This window comes from Erigeron canadensis, chromosome 8 (genome assembly GCF_010389155.1).
Source record: "Erigeron canadensis isolate Cc75 chromosome 8, C_canadensis_v1, whole genome shotgun sequence".
NCBI lineage: Eukaryota > Viridiplantae > Streptophyta > Magnoliopsida > Asterales > Asteraceae > Erigeron > Erigeron canadensis.
The window spans coordinates 15,217,853-15,232,174 of record NC_057768.1 but is presented as its reverse complement, the minus strand read 5'-3'; positions in this window follow the sequence as shown (position 1 = coordinate 15,232,174).

Below are 14,322 nucleotides of genomic sequence, written 5' to 3'. Positions count from 1 at the left end.
AAACTGTCCCGAATGGCCACTGCTTGCGACATCAGAAGTTTTATAAAAGTTCTCGATGTTCTGATTGTTAGAAAAATCCCATGATTTTATTTTAAGTTTACGACACATTGAAATTACTTTCCACCAAGTATGAACTCCTGGAACCTTTTGGTTTACGAGATATAAATTGTTAAATTTCATAAAATATTCGGACAAAATAACAGTCTTGACCAGTTTCAGTAGAAAAATCATATCTTTCGTTTGGTTCAGTATTTTTGATCAATTCCAGTTGGTGGTTATTCTTAACTCGTTCTGCTACAACTTTAATTTGAAAGTTTTGCTTGAAACGGACCTCACATGCTCAGTTTATTCGGTACAAGGCAGAAGACCAATTCTGTCAGAATGTTTATTGGTTAATGCATCCCACCAATGGTGTTGGTTGCTTGTTTTAGCCTCTAAATTATCACCAACAAGATTATCACTTACTTTTGTATCTCTTAACATCAAATATACAGATTTCAAACATATTTTCAAGATCATTCATCACATTTTCAACTGAACTTATACAAAACATAATTGATTAACATGATTCTTGCCAAAACATCTCTTGGTCATCCTAAAAACAACATGCATGTAAAGATCTTTTGATTTCTTGATTTGAAATGGAAAGTTTATATTCAAAACACAAGTTTAAAGATAATAAAGCTTAGATCCATCAATGGATCATTGAAAAACAACTAGATAAAAGAGTATTGAAATCGGTTTTGAGAAAACTACCTTAGATGATGAAAGTCGGTTAGATTGAAGGTTGTCCAAGGGCTGTTCGCAGCTCTCCCATGCCCCCAAATCATTATATATTGATCCCCATATAAGATTATTGTGTTATTATGATAGTTTTATGGTTAAATTCGTGATTTAGGGGCTGAGTTTTTGCCCAGAAATTCTGCCATGAACAAGAAAGGAAGAGAGTGTTTTGAGAGAGTTTTGGTGAGTGTGTGTGTTTTGGTTGAGTGTAAAATGAAAGAATGGGCAGGTCTTGGGCCCTAAAAATGTGGCTAGGGCAGCAAATAGAGGGTGTGGGGTGAGGTTATTGGTTAGGAGGGGTGGTGGGAAGTCTTTGGTTGGTTAACTCATGTGGTGAGGTGTTGGGTTAGTTCCCTAACTAGTGTTGAGACATAGAAATAAGTAATTGTATGTTTATGTGTTTAAGAGTGTAAGAATAAGTGGTTATACATGTAGAGTGTAATAAACTAGTCATAATCCTATTGGTTAGTTGATGTGGAGATATGTGTGTATGCATGTGCCGAAAATTTCAAGACTTAAATTCAAATTTTGGTTAAAAGATTGTATTGTGTGAGCCTAATTGTGTATGGACTTTATAAGAATCCTTAATATGCATTACTTGTAGCTTGTATAACACATTTAGATGTTGTATGGTATATATATGCCGTGTTTGTATGTGTATATATCTACACATATTTGACTTGTAACAATTTAAATTTAGATGTTGTATGGTATATATATGGTATATCTATACTTCTATACTATATTATAAAGCAAATAGGGTTTCAACTTTCAACTAATTTCAACAACCTACAAATGATAATGCATGATGATACATCAATGCCAACAACTTTCTCTCTCCTCCATAAATTATTTTATTCCTCTAATTCTTTCAAAATCTTTTATCTCAAAAACCGTACATCGATAAATTATAAAAATTATATGGGTATTCTCAAAATTTCATGCTCTTTCATTAGAGATGTCATTCAATATACTTTCGATGAAATTTTAAATCTGAGAGCGAAACCCATACGGCTAAGACATTTGGCTATAACACTCTATCACATATCACCTCCTATGACCTATCACATATCACATACCTATGACCCTCACCATCTTACCGCCGCAACGCGCGGGTACTTGCTCCGGAAATAACTTATCTATTTCTAATAATATATCAAAGATTTTGTTTTTTAAGGCAAATATCAAATTACTAGTTTGCTTTTTCTTATATTTGTAAATTAGAATTTATAAGTTTTTTTTTATTTTTATTTATTTAATAATTTGTTTTATTTCAAAAAATGTTGTTGGCTTTTGGTGTATTTGATTCGAAAATAGATAACTAAAATACCAGATATATGACATTTATATTATTCGAACAAATTTGCTTTTTTCTTTTTAATAAATATCAAATCTTTTAACATACGATTTTTTATTTATTTAAGCTTATATAATAACAAAATTTTTTATATAAACTAGTTTTCTAAAATAAAAATATTTATATAAGGTATATCTCTATTATTAAAATTTTAAAGTGCATAAATTTAGTATTAGAAACATAACGAACAAATAATTATATGTTACAATCTCTTGAATTAAATCAAAAAAAAAATCTCAAGGTGTTAGTTGCAAGATTGGTCCCTGTAGATTTTCATTTTAGCAATGGGCGTCCCTGTGAGGTGGAAAGTACTTAAATACTCCCACATGTGCACACTTAACGGTCACATCTAACGGATCCGTCAAATTTGGACCAATTTTACAAAAAATTCTCAAAAAAGGACCCCATTGCAACGATTCTCGAATAAGGATCCCTTGCTAAAACGTACAAACCACAGGCACCAATCTTGCAATTATCTCTAATGTTTATATGTTTAGGGGTGTTTGGGGTTGCGTTGCAAAATAAATTTTGTGTTTTCAAAATAGATTATGCGTATGTAGGTATATGCTTTTCCAAAACTGCGTTTTCATAGCAAATAATCACTTTTTCACACAAATACTTTTTTAGATTATTTGCGTTTTACAAACGTAATAATCAAATAATCACTTTATATTGTAATCTCAAACACCCTCTTAGTAGATGGTACTTAGCTACTAAGAGGTTGTGTATTGTAAAACAAGTATTAAAGTAAAACAAATAAGATAAGATCTTGACTCATAGATCATGGTTAAATTGATGCACGAAAATTCATAAAACAATTGATGCACGATTATTTTTATGATGCACGGTGATCTTCAGTGAAGAGAAACCTATTGTTTATTTGTTTTACTTTAATATTAGGTTATTGTTCTGCGTAATACGCGAGAGAATATATTTAAGGGAAAATTCTATTAAAAAAAATAAGCTTTTTACTCATAATTCGTAATAAGAAAAACCTATTTAAGTTTCGTCTATTAAAAGAATTTTATTTTTAAAATTTTTTCAATAAAGATAATGCTGTTAGTTTTAATTGTTAATCACTCAACTTCTTTTCAATTAAATCATAATAATTTATTATGGGGTCAATGTTCCACAGCCTAATCGGGGTTTGTGAATTCTATAAAACCCACTTTAATTAAGAAAAAATAGAACGAAAGAAATGGTTTTTGTTGTTGTAATATTCACCACAACTACTTTGTACAATGAAAAAAATTAAATGAAATCCTTTATCGGCTAACGGCATATATTACATTGTGTATTTTAATTACAAAACCCTATAATTTAATTTTCGCCATTAGCTTTTTTTTATTGGGCCTGAAGTGACGCATGTAAGCATGTAGTTGAACAAATATAATCTGTTGCCCAAATGAAAAGACTTAAGTAGTAGTTGCGGATTTTATTTTTAAAAGTAAATAAAGAATTGAAGCTCTTTCTTGCTTAAAGAGAGTTTATAAATATCATTTTTTTTAACAAATAAATATCCTTTTTTTAAAAAGTTATTAAACATATATCAATTTTCCAATTAAAATTATAGATATTTTTCACCTTTAAAAGTTCAAATTTAATTTTTTTATGTTGTAAATTATTTTATTGGGGTATTATTATATGTATATTAGATGAAGATATTTAAATTAATAAATAAATGAAAATGTTTTTAGTTTACTTCTTTTAACATAAAAAAAAGTATATTTTTTTTATTGGGTATAGATAGATAGACACCTATCATGATTATTTTTTATATGAAAAAAACAAATAATAATAACTAATCAAAAACTTATGTGTTAAAACGAATGACGAGATGATTCATAAATCATATATATCACTTTTTGTATGATGGTTATTCACGAAATTTTTTTATATAAGGAATTATAGTGACAATTTTTTTAATTATCTAAAGTAAAGGAATAACATTGTGTTTTTATAATAATAAATTTGGTAATATTATCATATTTTGATCTAAGGTAAAATTTAGGGACTAATGTTGTGTATACTTAATAATATGTTTGGTAACCATACTATTAATTTGATCTAATGGTTGTGATTAAAAGTTAAGACTTATCTAACGGTCTTTACTTCCTCATAAAAGATTTTAACACCTTGTTATATATATATATCAAAAACTTATTTGTTAAAACGAATGACGAGATGATTCATAAATCATATATATCACTTTTTGTATGATGGTTATTCAGGAAAATTTTTTATATAAGGAATTATAGTGACATTTTTTTTTAATTATCTAAAGTAAAGGAATAACATTGTGTTTTTATAATAATAAATTTGGTAATATTATCATATTTTGATCTAGGGTAAAATTTAGGGACTAATGTCGTGTATACTTAATAATAAATTTGGTAACCATACTATTAATTTGATCTAATGGTTATGATTAAAAGTTAAGGCTTATCTAACGGTCCTTACTTCCTCGTAAAAGAATTTAGTACATTTTATATATATATCAAAAACTTATTTGTTAAAGCGAATGACGAGATGATTCATAAATCATATATATCACTTTTTGTATGATGGTTATTCACGAAAATTTTTTATATAAGGAATTATAGTGACAATTTTTTTAATTATCTAAAGTAAAGGAATAACATTGTGTTTTTATAATAATAAATTTGGTAATATTATCATAATTTGATCTAGGGTAAAATTTAAGGACTAATGTCGTGTATACTTAATAATAAGTTTGGTAACCATACTATTAATTTAATCTAATGGTTGTGATTAAAAGTCAAGGCTTATCTAACGGTCCTTACTTCCTCATAAAAATTTTTGGCACCTTTATATATATATATACTAGATTATTAACCCGCGTAATACGCAATGGCATTTTTGTAAATAAATTTTTGTAAATAAATTTATTTATTTAACTAGATTATTAACCCACGTAATACGCGGACGAACATATACTACTAATGACATTTTGATGCTTTATAATACTATACATGCATAACTATAACTATAAATTAACTTAAATTTTTTTAAAAATCAACTCAACATGTGATCACATTTGAAAAACTATTAATTCATACCCTCGTCTATTTAATTTATAATTAGATATTAACACAATGAGTCTCTCTTTCTCGACATTTGTAAATCAAAACAAAAATAATACTATTTAATTTATAATTAGATATTAACACAATGAGTCTCTCTTTCTCGACATTTGTAAATCAAAACAAAAATAATACAATAAAGAATGATCCAAAGTTAAGGTTATAACAATATAATCAAAGAAAAAATATATTTATGAAAAACCACATATGAAAGAGGGATAGAAGTTGTCATGATTTTTTCAATTTTAGATGAAAACTTGCAAAATAGTTTATTTTCATATTTATGTCTTTTTTTGCTTAAAGTCATTGTGTTTCTCAATATGTAAACACAGAAAAATTCTTTAAATGAAATGGCCGGCTAATAGAATAGTATGGGAAATCTGAAAAAGAGGAGTAGACAATCTGGGAAAATCAAAACATGAACTAATATTTCCAAAGAAATCTACATCTCCATTCTTCAATGTCTTTTCTTTACAAAAAAAAGAGTATATTTTCATTTTTTTGCACACCTTTAGAGAAAATTACGCGTCAAATTTTTTTGGTTTTGAATTAATTTTTAGTTTAATGAGGATTGATTTATTATTTTTCATAGATAAATTAATGACAATTGAAAAAATTAAGGAAAAAACTTAATGAAATCCACATATAAGTATTTATATGATTGTTTATGAATTAATAACTCTTTACATAAAAATACTAAACGTTTTAGTGTATTAAAGTAAATGAAAAGAATATGGTAAAAAAAATAGATGTGAATAATTACTGAGTCCCGTATTGAAAGCGATTGTGGAATGTAAAAACTAAGTGAAATAAAAACGTATATAGCAAATACATTCATTAAAAGATGATAATATGTGCAAGAAATTATAATATTTTTCTCTAGAAAGGAAAAGGGCAGTTCAATCTGAAAATTTGTTAAACATCTAATGAAATGCAAGAGGCAATATTTATAATACATATTATTGTAAGAAATTGACCAAATACGTACAGTATGACATTTTGACGTTAATTCATAACATTTTGACGTTAATTCATAATCTGTTATTCTTTATTAAAATCGTACAATTTTATTAGATATTTTAACTTGTTTGAGATTCAAATATCTTTTCGACCCGTACTTACTAATTTATTACATTTACCCGGTTAGTCAATGTTTGTTTGTTTTTTTTTTTCATAAGTAAAGTGATTAAACTTATTAATTTATAACATTAGAAAAATTATTATCAATTTAGAGAAATTAACATGTGTTAAATATGAGACACTCTCTTTTTGTCAATTTTCTATATCCATTACAAATTTTAAAATTTAATTTTGAATAAGAATTAAAGATATTCACAAAAATTTTATGAGTTTCTATCTTTTATATATAAATATAACTATAAAAATTATCATTAATAAGACTCTAAATTTTATATCATAATCTATAAATTTTGGAATACATTATCTATATTTAATTATTATTATTAACGATAAAATGATACATTACGATGTTAAAACAAAAAATTAGTATTTAATTATAAATTTATTATTATTATTATTATTATTATTATTATTATTATTATTATATATTTATTTATTGTTGTCAATATGTTTATCTTAGTTGAAAATACTTAATATTTAATTATCCGATAAATTTAAGTATAAAAATTACTTGGTAATTTATCTTCTATATCTACCAAAAACTCTAAATCTATAATACCTTATAAAGCAAACTGGATTCTTCCCTTAACTTAATTAAGAACCTGATAAGACAAAAATGCCTTTAAATAATCTTCCTTGCTAAACACCCTCTCACGTGATATACCAACTATGCCCTTTAATCATTTTCGTCTCTAGCAAAGTAAAACCCTATCAACGCCACCACCAGATTATTTTCCCCACCACCGTCGCATTACGCGGGTACCATGCTCGTTCTAAAAAATGTAAAATATAAAACACTTATAATGAATATATTAATGGTACATCTGGACGTAAAACATTGATGTCAATTTATAATTGTTGAATGTTAGTAATTTAATACGAGTATTAATTAGTTTTGTATTTATTTTGAACATGTTTTACTTATGTAATTTAGAATTTAGTAATTTAAGGAATAAAAATGATAAACGATGCAAGCAAAGTAATCCAAAGGCTAATATTCAACCTTACTTTTTATCTAAGGGTCATGAATTTTTTATAATTGAATTTAGGAGACTGTTTTATTATTATTGGGATATATATATAATTATATATATATATATATATAATGGACAATTCCTATTTGATTTTTATTATGGTGTTAATAAGATAGAAGAAAAAAAAAATAAGTAAGTAACTACTCAGTGCTGTCTTCTGCGGGTTTTAAGCCTCAATACCTCGACGGTGTATAAGGGAGGTTAAGATGTAGACAGACCTTACCTCTACTTAAGTAGAGAGACTGCTTCTAGTTTTTACCTAAATGGTAAAAAAAGCCCTCCAACCTTTGCATGGAATGAGAATCGAAACCATGACCTCTGTCTCCAGAAGAAAAAAAAAAGATGAAAATTGAATTTGATGTGTATGAGTGGAAGTTCTTGGAAGTCGAAAGGAGTGGAAGTTCTTGGAAGTCGAAAGGAATGAGGAAAGTTGCTTGCGTACGCATATTTTCCAAAGATATAATAATTATATATATAACAATCCCAATTTCAACTGTTACAATACCGGTTTAGTTGGTACTGTAACCGGTTCAATTACCAAACCCGGTTTAGTTTCTACAGCAAATCGGTTTAGTTAGAAAATACCGGTTCAATTGATACTGTAGCTGGCTCAAGTACAAAACCCACTTTAGTTTCTAAAGTAACCCGGTTTAGTTACAATAAACTTTACAAATTCTGATGCACAAGGTACAACTTCTAAGCTATAAACATCCCTAGATCTAAACTATAAAAAAAGGAAAAAAGGATTAAAAAAAAATCTTCTGGTGGTAACCGAAAGCGGATCTTCATCTTCGGAGGGAGATTAGGCCATCCAATTACCACCACAACCAACATCCGGCCACTGCACCATCAACGCCGCCGCCACAGTCATCCGATAACCCCTATCACCGATTCACCGCTTCCATCAAGATCCGGCCACCCACATCAGCATCAGCACCACCGCCACAAATATCTGAGCACCCCATCTTCACCGTCATTAAAATTGGGTCAGCCCGTCACTACCATTACATCAACATCACCACAAAAATCCACTCATCCCATCACCAACATCATCAAAATCCGGTCAGCGGTACCAAAAATGTCTACATAATTTTCTAGACACTTTTACTCATAATCTCCAATCTAAAAGAATCTTATAAATAAAAACTTTACACGGAGTTAAGCTTTTAATTTGGATATAGAATAGCTTTCCCTTGCTCCTTTTTTTGCCTTCTTTTGAACTACACCCACACACCTATGATCTTTCTGCAGAAAATAAGAAATTTAAGAACTTAAAAAAGAAAAACATTATGGTGTTGAAAATGTAAAAGGATTTTTAAATAATACAATTTGACGGAGGAAACAATGTAATGGTTTGGAACACGTGTACGGTGTACTCTAGCTGTTTTTCCTATGTGTCTTTTTGTTTCTTTTGATTCTTTAAATTCCTTACTTTAATATAAGAAATATAAAAATAGGTTGTGAACTGTAATTCTTTTGTCCTTTTGTCCTTTTGCATCAAACAAATAGAAAAGATATATATTATGTTTACAAAAATATAAACAAAATAGGTTGTAGAAGAAGTCGGAAGCCCTCTACTAGAGGTTTGGGGTTTGAAACCCCTCCCTTTTTCTTAATTCTTCATGTATGTATTTTCAAGATTTTAGAATTTACAATTTGCCACTTCCATTTATGTTTCTTTTTGATATAGTCTAAGGTTTAAAATTTTTATTTGCTTTGATTTTATAAGTATCCAAATACTTTTTATATTCTTTTCTTTTATGTATTTTGCTATTTTTGTTTCTTCATATCTATACCTTTTTTGGTTTTTGTTTCTTCATAACTATATTTGTAAATTTTTGTTTTTTTATAACTTTTCTAATATTTATGTTGTTAAATTCATACATCATTTTTCGGGGTAAACATAAATATGATGGTATGCGTTATTGCTTTTAAAAAGAAAAAAAAAAAGATAACCGCAACAAAAACAGACGTTTTAGAAATCGATGCAGCCCATCGGGCGGGTTGAACCACCTAGTTATTCATATGGTAATATAATATGTACTGTATTTATATAAGGATTCTAATTAAGAGTTAAGAGTCAACAATATTTATATTCTTTAAATCAAACTAGCACGTTACCCGCGCAATGCGGCGGTGATCATGACAATGCCGTTGTAGTGGGGGGCCGAGTGTTGGTGGTGGAGACGACGTTGAGTGGTGTGGATAATTGATGTAAATAGTTAACGAAAATATATTAAAGAATAAAGGATTTGTAGTGTAAATTAATCATTAATGTTATGGGGTAGTGTATGTTGAAATATTTTAAGGGGTGCTAAGTGAAAATATGTTACTTCCATAAATAAAAAGGGCTATTTCTTTTATAATATAATATAGATGACGTAGAAAACTATGGGGTAACTTGTAAGTTTGGACTTTGGAGGGCACATTTTTCCTTTTATTATCTTCTTTTCAATAAACAATCCAAATCTACGTTAGTTAGCAGAATGATACTAAAAACATTACTCTGTAGATATCTAATACTAATTCGTATGTTAAGTCGTTATTGTTAGAATATGAACACATAAATAACCATATAATCACGAGTGAGCGCAACGAAAGAAATCGAAACATATATGCAATCAAATTAATTAACAAAGACTAGAATTGAGTCGTGTACCTTATGCAAGCTCCAATAAAAATAATAATAACAAGATTATTATTAATGCTTAGGGTTTAAAGCAAAACCCCTCTACGATCGCACACTAGACACCCCGAATAACGTATGCTAGTACCCGATCACAAACCAAACAAACCTTTTGCTTGAACCTTAAACTTCAAAGTCGAAACCCCTTTTAGGAGAAGGAATTTCGGCCACTTCAAAGAAAGGAAGAAAAAAGAGAGAATTTGCTTATGTGAAAAAGTATATGAAAAACCAAGAATTGAGCCTCTATTTATAGGGCTTAATTAGGTTAATCTTAGCTTGGAAAATAAGCAACATAAAGGCTTAAATGAGCCTCCATATTGCCGTCCCCCATCATGGACTTTAGGTCCAAGTCCATTTTTTGATTTTCACATTTTAATCCTCCTCTTTAATCAATTAAATATAATTAACCCTTTAATTATGTTTAATTAATCATTCTGTGATCAAACTAATCAATATAAAACTTTAATATATCAATTAATATTATCGAGTTACCGTGTCATTTAGTGTGACCCCGTAGGCTTAAATTATTCCCGGACATGCGATTTATAATAAAATGATCACACTCCAACAGCTCCCACTTGAGTATGTTATTATAAAGGCAATAACATTGGTTGGCGTCTAGCAACACTCCAATGCTCCCGGAAATATTTAAGAATAGATTCTTAAATTGCCAAGTTGAAATGATTTAATCTTTAATATCCCTTTGTTCAGATACCCTTGTTAATTATGAATATGGATCAATGTCATTTCATAATTTAACGATTATGTTTCTCATTTCTACAATTAATTAAGATTACCAAATTAGTCAAGACAACTTCTTGAGTTCATTTGGGTGTGGCCACACAAACATCTTCAATTAATTAATGAGGGCGCCAAATGGTATCATACTTTAGTTGCAAATTGAAGGAACAAATCCTGTATTGACTACAAGTGTCTGACCATGTCGTTTTTTAACATTTCTGAAAATAGACCTTTATTACTGCCTTGTTCAGGACAGTTAGGAACTATATCAAGAAATGCAATCCACACATGCATAACTCACTTGTATCTCAAGTCAAAGGATAAATAAAGTAACCATCTCACGAATTTCATTTAATGACGCCGATCCATAAAATGATAATTCGTTCTGTGGGGTAAGTCCAATATTCACCCTTTGAATATCATGTGAGTTTGGTACGATCCACCATCTTCAAAATATTCCCTTAAATATATTCACCAATCTCTCACAATTGTCTTATTTTAATTATATTCCCATATAATTAATCGACAATAGACATTTAAAATATTTAACTAATATTCATGGATTTAAACATGCAAATATAGGACACAATTATTATAAAAATGAAACCACTTATACCACGTATAAAAAATTCATTTATCGAAAATAACAATTGTTTAACATCCCATTATCCAAATACCAATCACAGATTTACATGATATAACTTAGCAATATCTAAGACCTAAGCCTTCTACATGCTTGTTGAGCTTTCCTTTTGACAATGCCTTTGTAAAAGGATCCGCCAAGTTATAATCTGTGTAAACTTTGAGTAAATTGATTTCACGTGATTCGATTTGCTCTCGAACATAGTGATATCTTCTTTGGTAATGTCTGGCACCTTTTTGAACCCCAGGTTCATTGGCAATGACAATTGCTCCAGAATTGTCACAGTACAAATCCATAGGTGTATTATTTGAGGGCATCACATCAAGCCCAGAAATAAACTTTCTGATCCAGACAGCTTCCATTGCTATATCCAAAGCAGCTATATACTCAGAGTCTGTAGCAGACATAGCAACGGTAGATTGCTTCTTGCTCTTCCAATCTACTGCTCCTCCATTCAAAATGAAGACATACCCTGACTGAGACTTGGTATCATCCTTATCAGTCTGAAATCCAGCATCACAGTATCCAGTGACTTTAAGCTCTTGATCTGGATTTCCTCCATACACCAAAAACAATTCTTTAGTAGCACACATGTACTTAAGAATGTTTTTCACAGCAGTCCAATGATCCTCACCGGGATTTTCCTGATATCGGCTTACTATATTTTGCGCAAACGCAACATCAGGTCTAGTGCATCTAACCGCATACATGGTAGATCCCACCGCCGAAGCATAAGGGACTCTCTTCATACGCTCCACCTCTTCAGGTGTAGAAGCACCATTCTTGTTGGATAAATTAAGTCCTTGCATAGGCAAGTTCCCGCGCTTAGAATTTTCCATCTTGAATCTCTTCAAGATCTTATCTATATACGCACTTTGACTTAATCCGATCAACCATTTACTTCTATCTCTATAGATTTTGATTCCAAGTATGAATGCTGTTTCACCCAAGTCTTTCATAGCGAAACACTTTCCAAGATAAGATTTAACGTCTTTCAACATTGGAATGTGATTTCCTATTATCAATATGTCATCGACATACAAGACAAGGAAAGTAACATTACTCCCACTAGCTTTGCGATATACACATGGCTCATCAGGATTTTGAACAAAATCAAACTTTTTGATCTCTTCATCAAACCTTTTATTTCAACTCCTTGATGCTTGCTTTAGTCCATAAATGAACCTTTGAAGCTTGCATACTTTGTTGGGATATTTAGGATTGACAAAACCTTCTGGTTGTACCATATAGACTTCCTCGTCTCGAAAACCATTCAAGAAAGCGGTTTTGACATCCATTTGCCACATCTCAAAGTCATAGTACGCTGCTATGGCTAAGATGATCCTAATAGCTCTAATGTCCGCAACCGGAGAAAAGGTTTCCTCATAATCAACTCCAAAGAGTTGAGTATAAACTTTGGTGGAAGATTTATAGGTGTGTATATTTCCATCCATGTCGGTCTTCTTCTTGAAGATCCACTTGCACCCAACGGTTCCACCATTTGATGGAAGATCAACCAAACTCCAGACTTGATTGTCTTTCATGGATTTTATTTCCACATTCGCAGCTTCAAGCCATTTATCAGATTCTGGATCTGATAATGCAGCAGTGAAATTAGGAGGTTCATTCAAATCTCCTACTACGTGTTCTTCAGACTCAATCATAAGATTTAATCTATCACGAGCACGTATTGTCCTTGAGGACCTACAAAGTGGAATCGCTTCATCTTCAACTTGAAGTTCATCTTGAGATTCATCTCTTTGAACATTCCCCCCCCCCCCCCAAGTTGAAGATTACTAGTATCTTTAGAAGTTGACACATCTTCTTGATGCTCATCAAGTTCAACAATCCTCTGATGTGCAAAATCGAGCTTTAAATTTATAAAACTAAAACTACCCCAAAAACTCACTACTACGCACTCACGGGCAGTGGACCCGATCGTTTGTAATATAGTTAAGAGATAAGTCTGAGTTTGTTCTCAGGGATTGGAAATGATTAGTTGCTTATGAAATGGTTTGGAAAACGGGTGTTGCTTCGAGAAATCCTCTTGACTAATAAAGTAAATGGGTTTGCAAAATAATTGCATAAACTGAAAAAGATTTCAAACAATATAATTAAAAGTCATCCACCTTGACTTACCTCAACTTCAAATGTGATTGCATTTAATGAAGAACAAATTCTCTAGAGTTTAAAGATAATCGTGACAAGATTAAGATACTCACGTGGTACCACCAACTGTGAACAAATTATCGAATCACCTAACTGCTAGTCGAATTACCCAAACCGGTACCACCAAAACTAAGACAATTCTTCTATCAATTAGTTTTATTGACTATCAAATTATCAATTGAACCTATGTGACAATAGCGTGGTACCACCAACCGATATCAATCACGTTGACAAAATTAATCTTTTCTTAAAATGATATTCACTATCATACCATGAACTAGTGATAATTACTTATAGACAAGTAACCGTTTTAAAATCACATACACATTCAAGTGGTACCACCAACGAAGAATCATATGCAACCAATATCAAAATTAATTAATGAAAAGAGTTAACATCATCAAGATCACAGCACAACGATAATTAGACAAACTCTTTTGAATTAAAAATATTGCAATCACATTATCCGTCTAGTTTCATTAAGGTGGATGATTAAACGTTTAGCCACTCATGATCAATTCACCATAATAAATAAAATAGAAGAAAAACATGATTTACCAATCGTTTGAAGAAAATAAAATGCAAGACAATAAGTAGATACGATATAGATGGGTGCCCGTGAATCTTCAACGAATCCGCCTAAGAAATAATCTTGATTGGAGGAA